This window comes from Capricornis sumatraensis, chromosome 1 (assembly GCF_032405125.1).
Source record: "Capricornis sumatraensis isolate serow.1 chromosome 1, serow.2, whole genome shotgun sequence".
Taxonomy (NCBI): domain Eukaryota; kingdom Metazoa; phylum Chordata; class Mammalia; order Artiodactyla; family Bovidae; genus Capricornis; species Capricornis sumatraensis.
In genome coordinates, this window is record NC_091069.1 from 228,183,267 (window position 1) to 228,202,849 (window position 19,583).

A 19,583-nucleotide genomic window follows, 5' to 3' on the forward strand; every position below is an offset into this window, starting at 1 on the left:
TATTTTTTTTAAAAAAAACTTATTCTCAAATAGCATGCATATCAAGGAAAATGGAAAATTCCAGAACTTCCCTCCCATATGCTTTCTCCTGTCCAAACTTCTCCCATAGTGGGGGCAGTGCCAAGTTCTCCTCAGAATGTAATCTATTTTTGTCCAGTTCTAATTTCTTATATGCTTTTGAACTGTGGTGTTAGAGAAGACTCTTGAGAGTCCCTTGGACAACAAGGAGATCCAACCAGTCCATCCTAAAGGCGATCAGTCCTGGGTGTTCATTGGAAGGACTGATGCTGAAGCTGAAACTCCAATACTTTGGCCACCTCATGCGAAGAGTTGACTCATTGGAAAAGACCCTATACTGGGAAAGATTGAGGGCAGGAGGAGAAGACGACGACAGAGCATGAGATGGTTGGATGGCATCACAGACTCGATGGACATGAGTTTGGGTAGACTCCGGGAGTTGACTGACAAGGAGGCCTGGCATGCTGCAGTTCATGGGGTCACAGAGTTGAACACGACTGAGCGACTGAACTGAACTGAACTGAACTGAATTTCTTGTAAGATCAGGGACCCAGATTCTCCCAGTTCTCCTCAATGTGTAACCAAATAGGACTACTTCTGGTCTTCTCAGAACAGACCTCCTGCACCCAGATTCCTCGGCCACCTCTTGTCTGTAGAAAAACTTTAGCTCCAAGGCCTTCACTAAGTCCCAAATAATAAATTTAATCAGAGAGGTGAGAAAACACAGAAAGAAAAACAGTCAAACAAGACAAACTATATAATAACGAAAGCCACTAAACAAAGTCATAGGCCTTAAGTTCCTTGATCTCAAAGGCTATAGATAATATTCTGAGCCATATCCTTTGAGCTCTTTTGCAGAAATTGAAAACACCAGCATGTGGAAGAAGTCTACTGGCTGCTGCAAGCAGGTAGACTGGCCCAGACTGGCTGGAACCAGAAGGCTGAAGATGTTGACACCCGATTACCTCACCACCAACAAATCAGAACAATGTCCAGGAGCGGATTATCCACCCCACACCCTGCCTCCTTCACTCTGACTTTACCCTTTTGCCTAAAGACCATCAGGGAGTTCAGATCTTTTAAGCACCGGCTGCCTAGACTGCTTGCTTGGCACTCTGCAATAAACCACTTTCCTTCACCACAACTCTGGGTCAGTAGATGGGCTTTACTACAGTGACCCAACAGCAGCTTTACTGACCCAACAGCGACAAAAGAACTGTGTTCCTTCCCCGTGGACCTCAGACCTGAACCTCAGTAGTTTAAAATCAATACTTGTGTCTAACAACCTTAATTAACAAATGCCATTTTTTCTCTCAGAAAACACAGGCAACCCTGCTCCCTTACTCCTCTTTCCTGACACCATTCCTTGCTCCTTCCGACATCAAACTGGCCTCCTCCGACCCTGTGGAAAGGAAAACAAATGCCTGAGCCCTGAACCTCCGTTTTCAGCCAGCACTGCATCGCCAAGACCAAGCGCGCAAGCCGACGGTCTGGGCGGGGGCGGAGGGGACGACAGGTGCAAATTAGCAGCGCTTCTTTTCCTTCCTGGACTCTGTAACCTCTGTCAGGAAGTCCTGCCTCACAGGCTCTAGGAAGTGTCTCTCGGATTACAGGCAACCGTCGACTTGCTCTTATTCTTTTCTTTACCTCACATGAGAGCGGTGACGGTGACAACTTGTTTCTCCTTGTTTTCCTGTCTCCCACGTTTTTCGCTTGTAAACTGGCTCCAAGTGGCGGCCGCGCCTCCAGAGGCCGCCGACCGCGGAGGCGGCGGAGCGCCCAGCACCGGGCGGCGCGGCGAGGGGAAGGTGCCCCAGGAGGGTCCCTGCCCGCGGGACTACGCCCCCAGGCCAGCGCCCCTCGCCCACCATCTCTATTTTAATTTGAATTTGAACAGCCTCCTCTTCCTTCTCCCTTTACCCGCCCCGCCCCTTTCCCGTTCCTCGGCGGATGAAATGGGACCCCAGGCCCGGCGTCCCCGGTTCCGAGGGGACAGCTGATCTGGCGGTGAGTGGGGCTGGCCCCCTGCTAACAGAGGTTCGAGGCCGGCAACGCCCCGCGCCGCATCCTCAGGTAGTTCCTGAAGTTTCGGGGCACCGGGAGGGAGCCGGCTTTGAAGACGGCGGCCGTGGCCCCGGGAAGAAGGCTGTTGGCTAGAGTGTTCCGCCTGGGCCCGCCCCTAGGGCCGCTTGCCCACCGCCGCGTTTCTGTCCTGCAGGCCGGGTCCCGCCAGACGGGGCTCCTCCGGGATCTCGGCCTGGCGTTCCCTCTGCACAGCGCTGGGGACCCAGGTCAGGTCGACTCGCAGGTAAAAGGGTTTGTAGTCACTTAACGTGCTTTGCTGGCAGAGGGACGGGGATTACAGGGAGAACCCATCTCTCTAGCATTCAGGCAAACTGGAAAGATGTAGTTATTTCAGGTGCTCCTTCTCAGTTAAGTCGCAAGGGACTCTTTGCTACCTCATGGACCACCAGGCTCCTCTGTCCATGGGATTTTCCCAAGCTAGAATACTGGACTGGGTTGCCATTCCCTTCTCCAGGGGTCTTCCCCACGCAGCGATGGAACCCCGTCTCCTGCATTGGCAGGCGATTCTTTACCACTGAATAACCAGGGAAGCCCATTTCAGGGTGCACTTGCATGTAAAATAAAACTGGTATTTCTAGACTTAGGTTTTCCCTAAATTTCATATTCTCCTTTTTGTTTACCTTTACTGAGAACCTGCAGTGAGTTAAATTTTATATCACATATTTAAAATTGGAGCCACCTAAAATAGGTCTATTGGAGAAGGCAATGGCAACCCACTCCAGTACTCTTTGACGGAGCCTGGTAGGCTGCAGTCCATGGGGTCGCGAAGAGTCGGACACGACTGAGGGACTTCACTTTCACTTTTCACTTTCATGCATTGGAGGAGGAAATGGCAGCCCACTCCAGTATTCTTGCCTGGAGAATCCCAGGGACAGAGGAGCCTGGTGGGCTGCTGTCTATGGGGTCGCACAGAGTTGGACACGACTGAAGCGACTTAGCAGCAGCAGCAGCAGCAAAGTGAACTAAATCACCTCTAAATGAATGATGTTTGCACACTGCCTTTTAAAGCATTAAGTATATGTTGCTTTGTTTTGAACTTACTTTGACACAGCTACTTTCCAAAAAAGATATGGGGGAAAAAATCAGATTGATGTCATGTATGCCAAATTCTTCACAGTGCATTAGAGGACAAAGAATTTTGACTATCTTGGAAGGAATTTGGATATACAAATAAGAGCAATACCAGGTCATATGAACCACCAGCCTGAGAACTCAGTGTGTAAATCACAAGTACAGTATAATTGCTCAGCTTTACTTTTTTCATTTATGTTCAGCCTAAGAATTACTGTGTGTATAGATTAATGTTTAATATATATTTTACATGTTCTATAGTAAATATAGTGGTATATATTGTAGTGATTACATACACTGATTATTTAGCATACTAAAAGTTTAATATCTTCAGTCATCAAATTATTTTATTTCTCCCTTGTAGTCTACCTCTCTCTAAGGCCTATTACCACAAGCCTTGATCAACCTGTCAGTGAAATGGAAAATAAAACAGAGCTCCTGGATCTAATGTCTGGTGTTCCTCCTGCCTACAACTGCCATTTAAATTCATCAGATCCAAATTCTGATGCCCCTCCAGAATACAATTCCCAATTTATACCTGCTAAGTTAAATATTCTCTTCGACAGAAAATGACACGAAAAATTAAGGTTGCTCTTTTAATTAACTGATTAGTTTCTTGATTCAACAATAAATATTGCATGCCTGCTGGATTCCAAGTAGTTTACTGGTTGTCAAGTGGAACAAATTCCTGCCCTCAGGGAATTTATAGCCTCCTGGGGTCAGAAGTTGTGAAAACATTGATGGCATTCTCCACATTATTAGGGAAATATGAAGCAAATATTATAGAGGAACAGAAGACAGAGTAACTGATTCTGCGAGAGATGAAAGTGAAATGAAAGTGTTAGTCATTCAGTCATGTCTGACTCTTTCCAATCCCACGGAATGTAGTACCCTCAGACTCCTTTGTCCATGGGATTTCCCAGACAATAACACTAGAGTGGATCACCATTACCTTTTTTCCAGATCTTCCAAACCTGAGGATCAAACCCAGGTTTCCCACATTGCAGGCAGATTCTTTACCATCTGAGCCACCAGGGAAGCACAGAAGACAAGAGTAGCTGATTCTGCCAGTGATGAGAGAAATCCTAACTAAGGAAGTAAAGTTTTGTTGTCATCATAATGATTTTCTCAACCCTCCCAAAAATCGGAAAGGGACCAAGCCTTGGAGAAAGAAAAACATATCCAGAAGCACAAGGTCATGAAGACCTGGTGGTTTCTTGGGGACATGATAAAGGCCTATTTGGGACAAATAGCAAAAGTGCAGAGAAATGATGGTGAAAGGGCTTGAGTGCAGATAAGGAGTTTGCATCTTATCCAAGAGACCATGGGGATCTGCAGATGCTGTTTAACAGGCCATCAGGGCTATAAAGTAGATACTTGAGTTTGTTTTTTCATCACCTTCCTAACTTCTGGCACAGGGTCCATTGCATAATGAGTGCTCAGTAAATATCCTGTGAACAGCTAGTTGATATCTAATAAGACAGCTCTAAGGATCAGTGTGAAGGAACTACTGGAACAAAAAGAAATAAGAAAAAGGTGAGAAGTCAACAATAGTCCCAACTGGATGAGGCTTGGTAACAGAATCAAGAAGAGAGGCAAAAACTTACAGTTTCAAAAATAACCATCTGTGAGATGATGCAGAGACACTGTGACTTTCTGGAAATGAGATTCTGTAGCTCAGGCAGCCTTTGCTCCTGCATTGTTTTCTGAAAATGGCAGGGCTCTTTTCCCCTCTGCCTCATGTTTATGCATGTTGTCTGGATCTGGTCCAGTGTAACCCCCAATTCTTGGGTCAACCCCTTCTAAACCCAGATATTAACAATCCAACATAATACAGTCAGTACCATTTCTCAATATTTAGTGTCTTTCAACATGATTTATCTTAATTTCTTTTTTTAATGGAGATAAATTTCTATACATAAAATTCACCACTTAAAAAGTATGCAAGCCAGTGGTTTCTAGTATGTTCACAAGGTGGTACAACCATCACTAGTTTAAATTTAAATTCAGAACATTTTCATTTTATTCATCACCTTCCGTTAACGATCACTCCACATTTTTGTCCTTCTCCTGGAAACCACTGATTTACTTATTTTATCAGTTCAGTTAAATTACTCAGTCGTGTCTGACTCTTTGAGACCCCATGAATTGCAGCACGCCAGGCCTCCCTGTCCATCACCAATGCACAGAGTTCACTCAAACTCATGTCCATCGAGTCAGTGATGCCATCCAGCCATCTCATCCTCTGTCAACCCCTTCTCCTGCCCCTAATCCCTCCCAGCATCAGAGTCTTTTCCAATGAGTCAGCTCTTCACATGAGGTGGCCAAAGTACTGGAGTTTCAGCTTTAGCATCATTCCTTCCAAAGAACACCCAGGACTGATCTCCTTTAGGATGGACTGGTTGGATCTCGTTGCAGTCCAAGGGACACTATAGAGTCTTCTCCAACACCACAGTTCAAAAGCATCAATTCTTAGGAGGTCAGCTTTCTTCACAGTCCAACTCTCACATCCATACATGACCACTGGAAAAACCATAGTCTTGCCTAATCTGGATATTTTGTATAGATGGAATCATAACACAGATGGCCTTTTATGCCTACTTTTTTCAGCATATAGTTGTCAGGGTTTATCCATGTTGCGGCATGTGTCTGAACATTATCCCTTTTTATGCTGAATCATATTCTGTTGCATAAACATCTTAATTATCCATTGATCTCTTCATGAACATTTGGACTTTTTCCACTTTTGGGCTACTATAAATAATGTTGCTATGAACATTCACTTTTAATGGCAGGTTATGTGTTCAGTTCAGTTCAATTCAGTCACTCAGTCGTGTCCAACTCTTTGCGACCCCATGAATCGCAGAATGCCAGGCCTCCCTGTCCATCACCATCTCCCGGAGTTCACTCAGACTCACGTCCATCAAGTCCATGATACCATCCAGCCATCTCATCCTCGGTCGTCCCCTTCTCCTCCTGCCCCCAATCTCACCCAGCATCAGAGTCTTTTCCAATGAGTCAACTCTTCACATGAGGTGGCCAAAGTACTGGAACTTCAACTTTAGCATCATTCCTTCCAAAGAAATCCCAGGGTTGATCTCCTTCAGAATGATCTGGTTGGATCTTAAGTTTCAGGAAAAAGAAATTCTAATCATCTCTTAAAGTGTAGTTTAATATATGCTAAGTGTATCAAAACAGTAGGATTTCTTTTAATAAAATAAAAATGATAGATTTCTGGCCACATATTGAATCAGGATCTCCAACAAAAATCTTGAAAAACATTCTATCTTGTTGATTTTTATCAACAGCTAAATTTTTAAATTTTATTTTTAATTGGAGGACAATTGCTTTACAATGTTGTTTTGGCCTCTGCCATACATCAACATGAATCAGCCATAGGTATACATATGTCCCCTCCCTCTTGAACCTTCCTCCTACCCCCAGACCCCACTCCACCTCTCTAGGTTGTCACAGAGCACCAGGTTGAGTTCCCTGTGGTATACAGCAACTTTCCACTAGCTAGCTATTTTACATATGCTCATGTATATGTTTGGAGAAGGAAATGGCCACCCACTCCAGTGTTCTTGCCTGGAGAATCCCAGGGACGGGGGAGCCTGGTGGGCTGCCGTCTATGGGGTTGCACAGAGTCAGACACGACTGAAGTGACTTAGCAGCATGTATATGTTTCAGTGCTACTCTCTGAGTTTGTCCCGCCCACTTCTTCCCCTGCTGTGTCCACAGGTCCATTTGCTACATCTGTGTCTCTATTCTGGCCCTGCAAATAGGTTCATCAGTACTATTTTTAATATGTATTAATATATAATACTTGTTTTTCTCTCTCTGACTTCAGTTTGTATAACAGACCACTTTGTATAACATTCATTCACCTCACTAGAACTGGCTCAAATTCATTCCTTTTTATGTCTAAGTAATATTCCATTGTATATATATACCACAAATTCTTTATACATTCATCTATCAATGGACATCTAGGTTGCTTCCATGTCCTGTCTGTTATAAATAGTGCTGCAATGAACATTGGTGTATGGGTGTCTTTTTGAATTATGTCAACAGCTAAATTTGAGAATTACTGTTCTAATTTTGTTTCCCAACCTATACATCCATGAGTAGACTATGAAATTAAGTTAGAATTTTCAGTCAATAAATTCTTGACAAAAAAAAAGGTGAGAATAAATAAAAACCCACAAATGTTATCAAGGCTTCAGTCAGTTTTATAGGTCAGGTCTCAGCTAGAATCTCCTGTTAATTTGGAGTTAGTTGCATTTTAACTAAAATAAATCTGTAATAAAACCTGAGAATAAAATATTCAACCTGGTTTCTTCTATTTTGTTTTTAACTACAGTAGTTTTTAAAAACCATCTCTTTTGGCTGGGGTTAAGAGGAAAGCACCTTTTGTCTTGTGGATTTGACTGTTTATTACATTTTGTTCTAGACTTTCCTCAAAGGTCAGAGAAAGAGAGCTGTGGTTCTCCCTCTCACAGGGCTTCACGTAAGGCTCTCCAAAGCTAGAAATAACTTAGAGTTTATTAGATACCCCTTAGTAGTGGACCCGGAGAAGGCAGTGGCACCCCACTCCAGTACTCTTGCCTGGAAAATCCCATGGACAGAGGAGCCTGGTAGGCTGCAGTCCATGGGGTCGCTAAGTCAGACACGACTGAGCAACTTCACTTTCACTTTTCCCTTTCATGCATTGGAGAAGGAAATGGCAACCCATTCCAGTGTTCTTGCCTGGAGAATCCCATGGATGGAGGAGCCTGGTGGGCTGCTGTCTATGGGGTCGCACAGAGCCGGACAGGACTGAAGCAACTTAGCAGCAGTAGCAGCAGTAGTGGAAAGTGAAAGTGAAGTCGCTCAGTCATCTCTGATTCTTTGCGACCCGTGGACTGTAGACCACCAAGCTCCTCCGTCCATGGGATTGTCCAGGCAAGAATACTGGAGTGGGTTGCCATTTCCTTTTCCAGGGGATCTTTCCGACCCAGGGATCGAACCCAGGTCTCCCACATTGTAGGCAGACGCTTTAACCTCTGCACCACCAGGGAAGCCGCCTAAGCAGTAGTGGACCAAAGCCCAATTACTTACATAAATAAACCAATAAACTAGTTTAAATCTAAGAAAGTAAAATGAAACAAATTTGGGGATAAAAATACTTAGATCTTATTTTTTTCAAGAACTATAGATTCTTCCCAGCAGAATGGACAGTCTCATGTCTAAATGCTGGTAATCTTCATATTTTAAGCAGTCATTGTGAAATGTTTGTGGAAAGTTACCCATGCTTCTTCATTAAATGTCAGGGGATCCTGCTTCCTTATGGGGAGCCTTCCTTTTGCACAGGTGGAGGTGAAGTGCTCCTTGTTACTGCTGGCAGGAGTTCAAGCTCCCTGTTAGGCCTGTACTGATACCATCCTGGCTGGAGAAGGCAGAGATAAAAGGAGATGATATCCCTGCTGCTTTTAAGAGACATTTAGTAAAAGAAAAACAAAATCTGAAGTCACCCATTAGTTATACCCTCTTATTTATTAATTCATGATTTTGAGTGCTTATCTTCTTAAACATCATGTCTCTTTAAGGAAATCTGGTTTCCTTGACTGTGATCTTTTTTATATTGACAGAGTTAAAATTTAACTGATCCTTGGTTGGAGGAAAGCTTGTGAGAACCAGATGATGAGGGTATAAACAGGTGACAAATTCACAGACAATGCAGCAGTCTAAATCATCCCTTTGAAACTAGCAAATGACTTCAAATCTCAGTGTTACCACTTACGTGAACTTGAACAATAATGGTAAAGAATATAAAAGTAGAAATTTGCATCATGGTAATTTTATGCCAGACCCTGTGTTAACTAGCTTTATGTGATAGGCATAGAGAGGGTAACACATTACTTAATCTCCTCAACCTTAGTTTTTGTACTTGTGAACTGGGCATAATTATCTCATAGGTATAAGAATATTAAATGAGTTAATAATCTGGAAATCCTCCCACTACATTTTTGGTACATGCCCCTTCCCGTAGAAAATGGCACTTCTTCTCATTGTTAAGAACCTGTCACGTGACTCATGTAATCTTCATATAAAAATTAATGCTAAGTCTCAATATATTAGTTTTCACTACATGTAAACAACTGTCCCTTCACCTGCATACACCCCAGGAGACTTGCCTGTGGGATACTACAGCCTACAGCAACTCAGGACCCTCCCTTCATACCTGCTAACTGGTGGCACCCATCCTATACAGTGCCAACGTGGCTGGTACCCTTCACCAAGTAAGTCTGCTCCAACAACTTGGATGCCAGAGCCAGCTCCTATGCTGAACTGTCCTCCTGGTCTGGAATACTTAAATTGTTTCCTTATGAAATATGATCTGGGAGATCCAACAAGAAGAAATGAAAAGTTGTAGAGGGTGGATAAAGGTTAGTGATAACAGGTGTCTAATTTCTGAGACTTTAAAAGTGGTGGTACAAATTTAAGAAATGTAGAGGATAGGGATTCTTTTAGTGGGAAGAGTGTGGTTTTCATAAACAGAGTAGGTTGAACTGTAAGATACTCAAGGTGGCCTCTTGTAGAGAATTAGAAAAACAGAAGTAGGAATAGAAAAATGCTATGGTAGATGCAAGCTGGGGTGTCATTTACTAGGAACTAAGTGAACATGAGGAAAGGTGATGTGAAAGAAACAGACCCTTAATAGCCAAATCATCAAGTGGCTTGACCCCTTGCTTTCCCTCACCACTCATAATTCATTAGCCACTCCAGCCCCCCCACCCAAAACCTAATACCTTAGTAAAAAAATAAGGTGATTACCAAGCATATATGGGCTTCCCTGGTAACTCAGTTGTAAAGAGTCCACCTGCCAGTGCAGGAGATGGAGGTTCAATCATTGGATAGGGGAGATCCCCTGGAGAAAGAAATGGCAACCCACTCCAGTATTCTTATCTGGAGAACCTCATGGATGAGGAGCTTGGGGAGCTACAGTCCATGGGGTCACAAAGAGTTGGACGTGACTGAGAGGCTAAACAACAGCAACCAAGCACACATAGCTTCTAATCAAGTCCATAAGACTCCCCTTCCCACAAAATGGTGATCTCCTCAACCCCTTCTACATAAAAATTGTAGAACCACCCTGAAACCCTGATCAGAAATTTGGGGATAGGCAGGTTTGGTGAACAAAATGGTGGACATGCAAAAATTGTACTTTAAGATAAAGTTGTTAGTGGAAAACCTTCTGTAATCTTGGCCCATTTGGTTTTGGATGCCAGGGGTTCTGAAGTTCATTGTGAGCAAAAGACTATAATTTAATACTTGTCTCCCAATATAGTCAATAAAATATTCCTTGAGGTTGCCCAGTTCCTTTTGGCAATTCTATATATTGTTAATCTTATGCACTGCAAACTATTGATACAATGCTATAGAAACAATGTGTGAAATTCAATACAGTTGTATTAGGAAACTGAAATTTAACACAAAAATTTTATTAAATTTTCTCTTTGTAAAACAACTATAAATACACATAAAATCCATTAAACTGCTAGAGTAAACCCTTTTATAGAATGTTTATAGGTAATACATTTTGGAAAATCACTTCTCTACTCACACACTAATAGAGGAATTTGTCCTTGCAAGCCTAGGGTCTCCTAGACCATTTCCCTTTAAATGGTCCCTTTAAAATTGTACAGATTCATGTCAATATATGGCAAAAACCACCACAATATTGTAATTAGCCTCCAATTAAAATAAATAATTTTTTTTAAAAAAATAAAAAATAAAAATTATAATGCATAATAAAGAAATAAAATTGTACAACTTTAAAATTACTTAAGTTCAAAAAAGTTGTTCAACTTTTTCTGTTACCTTGACAGATACTATCGATTCACTTTTCCCTTTCAGAAATGGTTTCAGTTAAAAAACAAAACCAGAAAAAAAAAAAAAAAAAGGCTTTGGAGCCAGACAATATGGTTTTTAATTCTGACTTTATCCCCTACAAGCTCTGCAACCTTTAACACACTTCTTAACTTGTTGATATTTTAATTCCTTCATTTATAAAACAGTACTATCTATCCTTGCCCTACCCGGCATTATGAGAATTCCTGACATGTAATATAATTCCTGGAACACAGGAAGTACAGAATAAATGAGAACTATATTGATGCTGTTTAGTTAAAGTGCCTCCTAGGTTGTGAGTGGAAGGCACACACACAATCATTGTTCTGTATTTTCCTTAGATCTTTGAAATGTCATATGGAAGATATGTAGATCCTTTTCAAAACCTGTTAGTGGAATTCTGTCTAGCATAGCAGGATTATTTGGTGTCTGAGACTTAAGTTTGCCAGCAACTCCAATAAATCCTCAAATAACTACTTCTAAATAGCCACAGTTTGTTATGGGGTAAATTTCTCCCACAATAAAGAGCTTCATTTCTTTAGAATATTTTGCCCAGCAGTGGACATTTTACCAAGTAGTGAATATGTTTTCTCTTTTAATCCTAGATTTAAGATGCTAGAATATTTTAAAGGGATGGTAAACCATTTTAATGACCACTTTTGAAATATTACAAGACATTTTCAGACTCCTCCCACCACCTTTTTGTGTTTTCACAGGAAAAATACTACTGAATTAAACATGGATTATGTTATCTCTACATGTAATCACTCACATGACTAAACACCCATCATTTCAATTCATTTCAAAATGTATTCATTAACTTATTCAACAAATTCATTAACTTATTCAACAAATATTTAAGAATTATGGCATTTCAGTCAATGTTCTATGTTCACAGATTAGGAATGGTAAAATTGTATAAGGTATTATCAGTCTGTCCTCAAGGAGACTTCCTCTCTTCAGTTCAGTTCACTCGCTCAGTCGTGTCTGACTCTTTGCGACCCCATGCATCGCAGCACGCCAGGCCTCCCTGTCCATCACCATCTCCCGGAGTTCACTCAGACTCACGTCCATCGAGTCCGTGATGCCATCCAGCCATCTCATCCTCTGTCGTCCCCTTCTCCTCCTGCCCCCAATCCCACCCAGCATCAGAGTCTTTTCCAGTGAGTCAACTCTTTGCATGAGGTGGCCAAAGTGCTGGAGCTTCAGCTTTAGCATCATTCCTTCCAAAGAAATCCCAGGCTTAGAAGGAATCAAATATAATAGGTAATGGAACTGTCAAATGTCTATCTTGGGAGTAATTCTGAAATAAAGTAAAGATAAAAATTTACCTAATGGTATTCCCAACCTCCCTTTTCTTTGCGCTGATCCTAGTCACATGTTGCCTGCCCTATCCATACTTTTCCTAATTAAAGTATGTGCTGCGGGAAGATGGTGGTTAGTAGTGTACATGAATGGCAGTCACTATGTTATTTTCTCAGAAGTACCCGTGAAATAATTTAAAATTGGACATTCCTGCGTAAAGTCCACTGGCTAATCCACTCTCTGTAAACCACTGAGAAAACTGGCTTTTCTGTGGCTGGTCCATATTAAACCATCATGAACTTCCTGACAACTCCAGTCTGTGGGAGACATGTCAGGCGTCAGTGAGTGGAGATCACAGGACTAAGCTGGGAGCAGTCCATGTCAACACAGCTTCTTCTCAGTTCATTCACTGTAGCAGGAAGGTGATTTTCTGATATTTTAGATAAATGTTTTGATCTTTTACGGTAGAACTGGAGGAAACTGTTTCTCCTATCTGGTCATCTCTGCTAATAACCATCTGATCAAGTGCAAATAGGCTAATTTCACTTGATAAAATATATTTTTAATTAATTCTATTCATAGTAAGTGAAGTGAAGTGAAGTGAAGTCACTCAGTCATGTTCGACTCTTTGCAACCCCATGGACTGTAGCCTACCAGGCGCCTCAGTCCATGGAATTTTCCATGCAAGAGTACTGGAGTGGGTTGCCATTTCCTTCTCTGGGGGATCTTCCCAACATGGGGATTGAACCTGGGTCTCCCGCATTGCAGGCAGATGCTTTACCATCTGAACCACGAGGGAAGCCCTGATGCTATTATTAAAGACACTTTAAAAATCAATTAATATGCTATAATATATGATCGATTTCTTTTCTAATGCTGACTTAATTGTTTTATTTCTCTCCTAATTGCTTTTTTTCTCTCCCAACAGTTGGACTACATACATGTTCTTCAGCATTTTGAGCCTCTGGAAAGTATGTATAATTCAACAATATTCAACAGTACTTGAATACGGTGGAAGTTTGAATCAGCAACATTATAATCAGAATTATCTTGTAGCCACTTTCTTCTTTAGATTAATCCATTTTAGTGGTTCAAAGAGGAAAGCTTTCCTTTAGAAACTAAGAGAATTATCTTTGTGTAATTGTATTTATTTATAAATCATGTAATCATCAAATCTTATATATTATCTGGTTCTTTGTTTAGTCCTTGTCTCCACTCCTATCATTAACTTGTATAGATAAGGGGAGAAAAAGAGCAGAAAAACAAAATGACTTAGCAAATAACAAGCAGAATCTTGATTTGCTGAATTTCAGTCCAGGGCCCTTGCTTTGGAAATAGGAAGAATGAGAACAGTCAACATGGAGATGGTCCTTCATCACTAAAACATTCCCAACCCTTAAAGCAACAGCTCCACACATTTGTTTGACTATAGCATAAAGTTTTTAACTCTTCTTGGTCCTTTTCCTATTTGCAAGTTGCAATTATAGTAATCATCTTCCACAAGCTGACTAATTCATGAAGCAACATACAATCTCATCAAAATACTTTTATAAGTCAAATTTTCTGGATATAGGTATTGTATAAGACATGATCAGTCTTCTTTAATATGGTTTCAATCTTTACTCTTATGTGAAAAAAAATTTTAATCATTTTACCCTGAGATTAAAATAAATGTTTTAAATTCTAAAAGATCTAAATACTTCTTATAAAATATTTTGATGTTTGAATCAGTTGCATTTATTTCACATGAAATTTTTTAAAAGTTGTTTTTCTTTATATCTGTAACAAATGTTGCACAAATAACTTCTTGAGGACTACTTTTACTACTTCTAATTTAAGATGGCTCTCTCATTTTGTGTTTTAATGATGGCAGGTTTTGAAACTAATTGGAGAAGGAAATGGCAACCCACTCCAGTATTCTTGCCTGGAGTATTCCATGGACAGAGGAACCTGGTGGGCTACAGTCCATGGGGTCACAAAGAGTCAGACAAGACTGAGTGACTAACACACTTTGAAACTAATTATAGATACTATGCTGAAAACAACCTGGACCAGATGGTTTACATTGTAACTGAACATGGAGCCGACTTTATGCAGAATGCTGCTGAGACACTGAGGCCCTCTGTGCTCAGGGTCACTGACTCTATGGGCCAAGAAGTCATGGCAATGCAGGGACCTTTCAAATGCACCTGTTTCTGTTGTCCCTCCTCTGGGCAAGAGGTCAGAGAATGAAAGTCTAATCCATTGTTTCTTCCTGATCCAACTATTCACCACATGGTTGTACTCTTTCCAAAACCATGGAGATGGGGATTCTCACTGACTCTGACAAGTCAGTATGGAAGAAGATTTGGGGGAGGGGAAAATTTAATTAATCAATTTAATTAATTCACCTAAGAAAAACCACCAAGGGATTTTCTTATGGGTTCATGCTTTTCGGTGATAATTGGTAGGCCAAGAACAAATTAGAATTGTTTAGTTAGTGTCCACAGTTCTATCAATTGTGTGTACTGAATTAGAAATTTACCTGTCACTGAGAACAGTAGTCACACACTTATCTAAAGGTACCTTTGGATCCCTAGATAAGGTATTGGTAAACATACGCTTAGGCTTTTAGTATTAGCAGAGATTTTAGGTAACTTTACACAATCCATCACACCCATATCTTGCTACAGATAAAGAAAGAGTGGTTCAGAAGAGTTAAGTGTCTGATGATGGTGTTATGTTTGGCAGGTGGCAGTGCCTGAACTAGAAAGCAGATATTCTGAATTATGGTTTGGTTGTGCATGTGTATCTCAGTCACTTCAGTCATGTCTGACTCTGTGACCCTATGGACTGTAGCCCGCCAGGCTCCTCTGTCCAGGGGATTTCCCACGCAAGCATACTGGAATGGGTTGCCATGTCCTCCTCCAGGGGATCTCCCCAACCCAGGGATCGAACCCGCATCTCCTGCATCTCCTGCAGTGGTAGGCAGAATCGTTGCCGCTAGCGCCACCTGGAAAGCCAACTCTTCTCCAAACTGTTTGTTTGCTACGAGAAAAGGAAAGCAGTTTTAAAAAGAGGCCAACAGAATTCTGAATTCCAGATATGTCACCCACTTAAATGTCTACAGTTTATTTAACTTCTTTGGAACCCAGTGTTCTTGTACTTAAAAATAGGCACAATAATATTCACAGGATTTTTTAAAAGACATATTTATTAGCATTTACTAGATGTTAATTTATTTACATTAATAATTTACTAAATGCTGATACTTAATGATTATGTGATTTGATTTTCTATATAATAGAGAAAATAATAGTACCCATCACTTGGATCTTTTTGAGGGTTAAATAATAATAAATATTAACTGCTGTGAACAGCACCTGGCACATAGTACACTGGTGGGAGATTGTTATTAATATTTATTTCCAGTATCATACTTTATCACTACTGCTTTTGTAATAACAGTCTTATATTTGGAATGAAGCTTTATTTCTAATCTTTGATTATTTTGGATATACTAGGAATTTTTCTTCATATTCATGGTTTGAGTTTTCTTCCAAGATTAAAGTAAGCCATGATGCAGTGTGGCTCCATGGTAAACAATCTACCTACCCATGCAGGAGATACAAGTGTGATCCCTGGGCTAGGAAGATACCTTGGAGAAGGAAATAACAACCCACTCCAGTATTCTTGCCTGGGAAATCCCATGGACAGAGGAGCCTGCTGAGCTTCAGTCCATGGGGGTCATCAAGAGTTGGGCACAACTGACTACACACACACGTGATGTGCGGGGGACTGCCCGTGAAGGGTTAAGTCTTGGGAGCTGCTCGGCAGGTATGCAGAGCCTTAGGCATTGTTCCTAAGCTCCCTGTCCCGCCACCCTTGAAGAGTTTTTACAGCCCTTAAGGTCAGGGTGTCCTGCAACATGTCATAGAAGATAGATTACTTATTATACTCTGTATACAATGGTAAGGGTCTAGTGATTGTATCCTGAAGTTAAAAAATAATCCTGTACATGTCTTAAGTCACGTACATTATCCTATAAATACTATAGCCTAATAAAGAAAGGCATCAGCCAATTTTGGTCTGATCCTCTCAACCCCATCTTTTGTCTCTCTTATTTTTCTTAGCGGGGACGCTCCGTTCTCTCCCTGTGCAGGTGCAACTCTTGCTTGTGCTGGCCGTGGCAGGTGGCGCCCAACGTGGGGCTGTTCGACAGTTTTCCTCGCCACTACTCTTATTAAGCTGAAAAGCATGAGTATATAAGTATACAAGTGATTTAAATTAAGGAGGAGTAGTAAGGTATATAGTTGAGAGTATAAATATGGGACAGACGCATAGTCGTCAATTGTTTGCACATATGTTATCTGTAATGTTAAAAACACCAGGGAATTACTATTTCCAAACCTAAATTAATCAATTTTCTTTCATTTATTGAGGAAGTTTGCCCTTGGTTCCCCAGAGAAGGCACAGTAAGTTTAGAGACGTGGAAAAAGGTAGGGGAACAAATTCGGACTCATTATACTTTACATGGCCCTGAAAAGGTTCCTGTAGAAACTTTATCCTTTTGGACACTAATTCGTGATTGCCTGGACTTTGATAATGATGAATTAAAACGTTTAGGAAATTTATTAAAACAGGAAGAAAATCCTCTTCATGTTCCTGATTCGGAGCCCAAGTATGCTGTTCCTGAGGGAATTAAAGGTGACCCTCCGTTTTGTAACTTATCGCGTCCGCCGGATAATGATGATTCACTTTCCTTCACAGATGAGGCGGAATTAGACGAAGAGGCTGCTAAATACCATCAAGAAGATTGGGGTTTTTTGGCACAAGAAAAGGGGGCGTCAACATCTAAAGATGATTTGGTTGAATGTTTAAAAAATCTCACTGTTGCTTTACAGAACTCAGGGGTTGGGCTTCCTGGTAACAACTCAAAATCTCCTTCTGCTCCACCTCTTCCCCCTGCCTATGCTCCTTCCGTTGTTGCTGGTCTCGATCCCCCTCCGGGGCCTCCTCCTCCGCCATCTGAAAATGTGTCTCCGCTACAAAAGGCATTGAGACAAGCACAACGACTTGGTGAGGTTGTCTCCGATTTTTCTCTTGCTTTTCCTGTCTTTGAACATAACAACCAGCATTTCTATGAAGCGCTGCCTTTCAAGCAATTGAAAGAGTTAAAGATTGCTTGCTCACAATACGGTCCTACCGCTCCATTCACTGTTGCTATGATAAAAAATTTGGGTACTCAAAATCTACCCCCAAATGATTAGAAACAAATAGCTAGAGCTTGTCTTTCGGGGGGAGACCCGCCTATGATTCAATCATTGGGCTGGGATAAAGAAATAGTACCTGTCTATGTCAATGACACAAGTCTTTTAGGAAAAAAATCAGACACTCATATTTCCCCTCAGCAAGCCAATATCTCCTTTTATGGTCTTCCTACTCAATATCCTATGTGCTTTTCTTATCAATTACAGCATCCTCACTGTATACAGGTGTCAGCTGATATATCCTATCCTCGAGTGACTATTTCTGGCATTGATGAAAAAACCGGAAAAAGATCGCACCGTGACGGAACTGGACCTCTCGACATTCCGTTTTGTGGCAAACATCTAAGCATCCGCATAGGAATAGACACTCCTTGGACTTTATGTCGAGCCCGGGTTGCGTCAGTGTACAACATCAACAATGCCAATACCACCTTTTTATGGGATTGGGCACCTGGGGAAAAACCTGATTTTCCTGAATATCGAGGACAGCATCCACCCATTCTCTCTGTAAACACTGCTCACATATATCAAACAGAACTGTGGAAACTTTTGGCTGCTTTTGGTCATGGCAATAGTCTATATTTACAACCCAATATCAGTGGGAGTAAATATGGTAATGTAGGAGTTACGGGGTTTTTATATCCCCGAGCTTGTGTCCCTTACCCATTTATGTTGATACAAGGCCATGTGGAAATAACATTGTCATTGAATATTTATCATTTAAATTGTTCTAATTGCATACTTACTAATTGCATAAGAGGTGTTGCAAAAGGAGAACAAGTTATAATAGTAAAACAACCTGCTTTTGTAATGTTACCAGTTGAAATAACTGAAGCTTGGTATGACGAGACTGCTTTAGAATTGCTACAACGCATTAACACAGCTCTTAACCGCACTAAAAGAAGTGTGAGCCTGATTGTTCTGGGTATAGTATCTTTAATCACCCTTATAGCAACTGCTGTTACCGCTTCTGTATCTCTGGCACAATCCATTCAAGCTGCTCATACTGTAGATTCCTTGTCATATAACGTTACTAAAGTAATGGGAACACAAGAAGATATAGATAGAAAAATAGAAGATAGATTATCAGCTTTATATGATGTGGTTAGAGTTCTAGGAGAACAAGTTCAGAGCATTAGCTTTCGCATGAAAATTCAATGTCATGCTAATTACAAATGGATTTGTGTTACAAAAAAGGCTTATAATGCATCTGACTTTCCGTGGGATAAGGTGAAAAAACATCTACAAGGGATTTGGTTTAATACTAATGTTTCTCTAGACCTATTACAATTACATAATGAAATTCTTAATATTGAAAATTCTCCTAAAGCTACTCTAAACATAGCTGATACTGTTGACAATTTTTTACAAAATTTATTTTCTAACTTCCCTAGCTTGCATTCACTGTGGCGAAGCATAATTGCTGTGGGCGCGGTTTTGATTGTTGTGCTTATCATGATTTGTTTGGCTCCTTGTTTTATTCGTAGTATTGTTAAAGAATTCTTACACATGAAAATTCTGATACATAAAAACATGTTGCAACACCGACACCTTATGGAGCTTTTAAAAAATAAAGAGAGGGGAGCTGCGGGGGACTGCCCGTGAAGGGTTAAGTCTTGGGAGCTGCTCGGCAGGTATGCAGAGCTTTAGGCATTGTTCCTAAGCTCCCTGTCCCGCCACCCTTGAAGAGTTTTTACAGCCCTTAAGGTCAGGGTGTCCTGCAACATGTCATAGAAGATAGATTATTTATTATACTCTGTATACAATGGTAAGGGTCTAGTGATTGTATCCTGAAGTTAAAAAATAATCCTGTACATGTCTTAAGTCATGTACATTATCCTATAAATACTATAGCCTAATAAAGAAAGGCATCAGCCATTTGTGGTCTGATCCTCTCAACCCCATCTTTTGTCTCTCTTATTTTTCTTAGCAGGGACGCTCCGTTCTCTCCCTGTGCAGGTG

The 19,583-nt window shown here is 41.0% G+C and overlaps 1 pseudogene; it reads left to right on the plus strand.

Annotated features, from left to right (window-relative positions):
- The first annotated feature begins 1,968 nt into the window (after positions 1-1,968).
- LOC138076847 (phospholipid scramblase 4-like) overlaps positions 1,969-19,583 on the plus strand; it is a 35,632-nt pseudogene continuing 18,017 nt past the window's right edge.